We start from the raw sequence: 6127 nt of genomic DNA on the forward strand, positions 1-6127 counted from the left end.
TACTTTCTACTCCATCCGTTCCTAAATATTTGTCTTTCTAGAGGTTTCAAATGGTGACTACATACGGAACAAAATGAGTGAATCTACACTCTAAAATATGTCTATATACATCCGTATGTGGTGACCATTTGAAATCTCTAGAAAGACAAATATTTAGGAACGGAGGGAGTATATGCAAACAAGCAGCCAAGGCAAAGGTTCTTCAATCAGGAAGGCTTGAGTATGTGTTAAAAAGAGAAGGTCAATTGAATGCCTATAGAACAGGTCCATTATATTGAAGATTACAGTTATCGTGACTCATAAAAATAAAAGGAACCTCATTCAGTTATCTTACCACTTGGTTTGGATCTCAGGAAATGTACCTCCATCTGTAGCATGAGCAACACTCAGATAAGAAATAATTATCCAGGTTTCCCACAATCTCATGAGAGAAATAAGGAACGAAATGTGAAAGCAACACAACTCAGTGAATGACGCATAGCTGAGTAGGCCAAACTCAATGGATGCCCTCATATTTTACTTAGATGTCTTTACTGTGTACCCCTTTGAAATCTCCAAATTTATAAAGAACAAAGTGTATATCTAGATATGCGGCGACCCTAAGGTGATAACGATAACGATGCTTGTACCACTATTCTCTGGTACTAAAGAGCACAGGTCAGTGTCCAGTATGGAACTTAGGCATTAAAAGGATAAAAAGAGGATAAAATATAGCAGCTTGGTAAATCAAAATAATCAGGAGGAGTTATGTGTCTTTGGCATGCGCCTGAACCCATAATTATGTGGTGGTTCGAATGACTAAATAAGTTATTCATTTCCCTCTCGTGAACCTCTAAGTAATGGATAAAAAAGTGCAGTGAATAATGATTTGTGTGAACTCACATATTGTGGGGCAAGAATCATAATGGTACGAGTGTTGTGCTAGAGATAGGCAGGCAGCAGGGGAAGACATAGCTAAAGAGAAGCGAACATCTGGTAGGATATATTGATTCTTTGCTGCCTCAGAAGTAGATACACGGCACACTTACAAAATGGACGCTTAATTAGACGCTTGACCTTGCTTAAAAAACATCGGACTTATTAAACATTTAAATAGGCAAATACAATCGGTCTCGTCCTAATGAATGAAAAATTGGATGGAAACCATATGTACAAGATTATCAATATATACCATATAAACTTCTCCAAATATGCTGCTGCCCAAGTTTTCGCTCCTCAGAGAAACCGCATGTAGTTTTTTTTTTGCAGGGAAGAGAAACCGCATGTAGTTTCTCTTCTAATAAATGGAACGGCATGTGTAGTTTCTCTTCTACTCCCTCCGTTCCTAAATATTTGTCTTTCTAGAGATTTCAAATGAAACACTACATATGGATGTATATAGACATATTTTAGAGTGTAGAAATATCTAGAAAAACAAAAAAGACCGCATACGTTCTCATTTTGCTCCGTATGTAGTCACTTGTTTAAATATCTAGAAAGACAAATATTTAGAAACGGAGGGAGTAATAAATGGAGCGACGTGGCACCATACTGTATTGTCCATGTTTATTGCTTCTCCTGGTGCTGCGTAGGCTTGCAACAGACCATCAAGTGCCATACAGCAGCAGGGATATGTCGATTTGCATATATGGCAAGGCCGGGTCGGCAAATGCAGGTTAATTTGTGGCATTTCACAGTAGAAGATGATCCATGATGATCAAGGAGTCATGGACTCAATATTGCAATATCATATACTCTCTTAACCAGCTAGGAGATTTTAAGAGCAGCGGCAGGCTGAAAAGGAGGGAAATGGCAAGAGGCACTAACCAGGAAATGGATGAGCAGCTAGGTCACGGCCGGGCCGGCGGCATCCGATCTGGGCGGCGTTCTGCTGCAGGGCCTGCGCTGTAGTACGGCCAGAGCAATGCGGCGTATGGGGTGCCCTCTCTCTCCCCGCTGCTTCTGCGGCGGCTGCTGGAAGGAGCGGGAGCGGCCGTACCGCCCCCATGGATCTGGGCGACGGAGGAAAAGGGAATCCCTTGGGAATTTCCCTGTGCAAATTGTCACTGCGGAGAGCAGATGATGCAGAGGCAGAGCAAGCCGGCGCAAGAGCGGTGGAGGATGCAGTTTAGCTGACTGATGGGCCCGAGGACGTGAGCGACCGTGGCTTGGCCCGGTGTAGGGGACGGATGGCAACTTAAATATTTTTATGCAAAAAAGAAGTGCTTTAAAAAGAACCCCGTCCCTTCATTTCTAAATTATTATAAAATATCAATTAACGGAGCGTTTGGATTCTTGGAGTTATCATTTCTAAATCTTTTTGTTCTGCAAATTTTGATATATTATATGTATTTTTCTGAATTAGGATGATTTAGTTATTATTTTTTTAAGTTTGAAAATTGCCCTATAGTGCCGGTTTGTGTCTCCAACCGGTACTATAGGTCAGACCCCTTTAGTACCGATTCATGGCACGAACCGGTACTAAAGGTTAGACCTTTAGTACCGGTTCGTGCCACGAACCGGTACTAAAGGTGATCGTGGGGCCCCGGCCTGACGCCAGCCTGCCACCACCCCTTTAGTACCGGTTCGTACTAAAGGTTCAACACGAACCGGCATTAATGCAAATCCGTTCGAACCAGCACTAATGGTACCATTAGTACCGGCTCAAATACAAACTGGCACTAATGTGCTTCATGTTTGACCATTTTTCTACTAGTGATAAGGCGTCGTCTCAACAGATTTTGATGGTGCCCTATTTAACGTGAATGCGGCCGTCTCTAGAGCGTATTCCCAAAACGATAGCGGTAAATCAGTAAGAGAAATCATAGATCGTACCATATCTAGTAAAATACGATTACGACGTTCGGACACACCATTACGCTGTGGTGTTCCGGGTGGCGTGAGTTGCGAAACTATTCCATAATTTTTCAAATGTACACCAAACTCGTAACTCAAATACTCTCCTCCACGATCAGATCGTAGAAACTTTATTTTCTTGTTACGATGATTTTCAACTTCACTTTGAAATTCTTTGAACTTTTTAAACGTTTCAGACTTATGTTTCATTAAGTAGATATACCCATATCTGCTTAAGTCATCTGTGAAGGTGAGAAAATAATGATATCCGCCACGAGCCTCAACATTCATCGGACCACATACATCTGTATGTATGATTTCCAATAAATCTGTTGCTCTCTTCATAGTACCGGAGAACGGTGTTTTAGTCATCTTGCCCATGAGGCACGGTTCGCAAGTACCAAATGATTCATAATCAAGTGATTCCAAAAGTCCATCAGTATGGAGTTTCTTCATGCGCTTTACACCGATATGACCTAAACGGCAGTGCCACAAATAAGTTGCACTATCATTATCAACTCTGCATCTTTTGGCTTCTACATTATGAATATGTGTATCACTACTATTGAGATTCAATATGAATAGACCACTCTTCAAGGGTGCATGACCATAAAAGATATTACTCATATAAATAGAACAACCATTATTCTCTGATTTAAATGAATAACCGTCTCGCATTAAACAAGATCTAGATATAATGTTCCTGCTCAACGCTGGCACCAAATAACAATTATTTAGGTCTAATACTAATCCCGAAGGTAGATGTAGAGGTAGCGTGCCGACCGCGATCACATCGACTTTGGAACCGTTTCCCACGCGCATCGTCACCTCGTCCTTAGCCAATCTTCGCTTAATCCGTAGTCCCTGTTTCGAGTTGCAAATATTAGCAACAGAACCAGTATCAAATACCCAGGTGCTACTGCGAGAATTAGTAAGGTACACATCAATAACATGTATATCACATATACCTTTGTTCACCTTGCCATCCTTCTTATCCGCCAAATACATGGGGCAGTTCCGCTTCCAGTGACCAGTCTGCTTGCAGTAGAAGCACTCAGTTTCAGGCTTAGGTCCAGACTTGGGTTTCTTCTCTTGAGCAGCAACTTGTTTGCCGTTCTTCTTGAAGTTCCCCTTCTTTTTCCCTTTGCCCTTTTTCTTGAAACTAGTGGTCTTGTTGACCATCAACACTTGATGCTCCTTTTTGATTTCTACCTCCGCAGCTTTCAGCATTGCGAAGAGCTCGGGAATAGTATTATTCGTCCCTTGCATATTATAGTTCATCACAAAGCTCTTGTAGCTTGGTGGCAGTGATTGGAGAATTCTGTCAATGACGCAATCATCTGGAAGATTAACTCCCAATTGAATCAAGTGATTATTATACCCAGACATTTTGAGTATATGCTCACTGACAGAACTGTTCTCCTCCATCTTGCAGCTATAGAACTTATTGGAGACTTCATATCTCTCAATCCGGGCATTTGCTTGAAATATTAACTTCAACTCCTGGAACATCTCATATGCTCCATGACGTTCAAAACGTCGTTGAAGTCCCGGTTCTAAGCCGTAAAGCATGGCACACTGAACTATCGAGTAGTCATCAGCTTTGCTCTGCCAGACGTTCATAACATCTGGTGTTGCTCCAGCAGCAGGCCTGGCACCTAGCGGTGCTTCCAGGACGTAATTCTTCTGTGCAGCAATGAGGATAATCCTCAAGTTACGGACCCAGTCCGTGTAATTGCTACCATCATCTTTCAACTTTGCTTTCTCAAGGAACGCATTAAAATTCAACGGAACAACAGCACGAGCCATCTATCTACAATCAAAAATAAACAAGCAAGATACTATCAGGTACTAAGTTCATGATAAATTTAAGTTCAATTAATCAAATTACTTAAGAACTCCCACTTAGATAGACATCCCTCTAATCTTCTAAGTGATCACGTGATCCAAATCAACTAAACCATGTCCGATCATCACGTGAGATGGAGTAGTTTCATTGGTGAACATCACTATGTTGATCATATCTACTATATGATTCACGCTCGACCTTTCGGTCTCCGTGTTCCGAGGCCATATCTGTATATGCTTGGCTCGTCAAGTATAACCTGAGTATTCCGCGTGTGCAACTGTTTTGCACCCGTTGTATTTGAAGGTAGAGCCTATCACACCCGATCATCACGTGGTGTCTCAGCACGAAGAACTTTCGCAACGGTGCATACTCAGGGAGAATACTTCTTGATAATTAGTGAGAGATCATCTTATAATGCTACCGTCAATCAAAGCAAGATAAGATGCATAAAAGATAAACATCACATGCAATCAATATAAGTGATATGATATGGCCATCATCATCTTGTGCCTGTGATCTCCATCTCCGAAGCACCGTCATGATCACCATCGTCACCGGCGCGACACATTGATCTCCATCGTAGCATCGTTGTCGTCTTGCCAATCTTATGCTTCCACGACTATCGCTACCGCTTAGTGATAAAGTAAAGCATTACATCGCGATTGCATTGCATACAATAAAGCGACAACCATATGGCTCCTGCCAGTTGCCGATAACTCGGTTACAAAACATGATCATCTCATACAATAAAATTTAGCATCATGTCTTGACCATATCACATCACAACATGCCCTGCAAAAACAAGTTAGACGTCCTCTACTTTGTTGTTGCAATTTTTACGTGGCTGCTACGGGCTTAAGCAAGAACCAATCTCACCTACGCATCAAAACCACAACGATAGTTTGCCAAGTTGATGCCATTTTAACCTTCGCAAGGACCGGGCGTAGCCACACTTGGTTCAACTAAAGTTGGAGAAACAGTCACCCGCAAGCCACCTTTGTGCAAAGCACGTCGGGAGAACCGGTCTCGCGTAAGCGTACGCGTAATGTCGGTCAGGGCCGCTTCATCCAACAATACCGCCGAACCAAAGTATGACATGCTGGTAGGCAGTATGACTTATATCGCCTACAACTCACTTGTGTTCTACTCGTGCATATAACATCAAACCATAAAACCTAGGCTCTGATACCACTGTTGGGTTTCGTAGTAATTTCAAAAAAATTCCTACGCACAGGCAAGATCATGGTGATGCATAGCAACGAGAGGGGAGAGTGTTGTCTACGTACCCTCGTAGACCGCAACGGAAGCGTTGACGCAACGTAGAGGAAGTAGTCATACGTCTTCCCGATCCGACCGATCCAAGCACCGTTACTCCGGCACCTCCAAGTTCTTAGCACACGTACAGCTCGATGACGCTCCCCGGGCTCCGATCCAGCAAAGCTT

Source organism: Triticum urartu, chromosome 2, assembly GCF_003073215.2.
Source record: "Triticum urartu cultivar G1812 chromosome 2, Tu2.1, whole genome shotgun sequence".
NCBI lineage: Eukaryota > Viridiplantae > Streptophyta > Magnoliopsida > Poales > Poaceae > Triticum > Triticum urartu.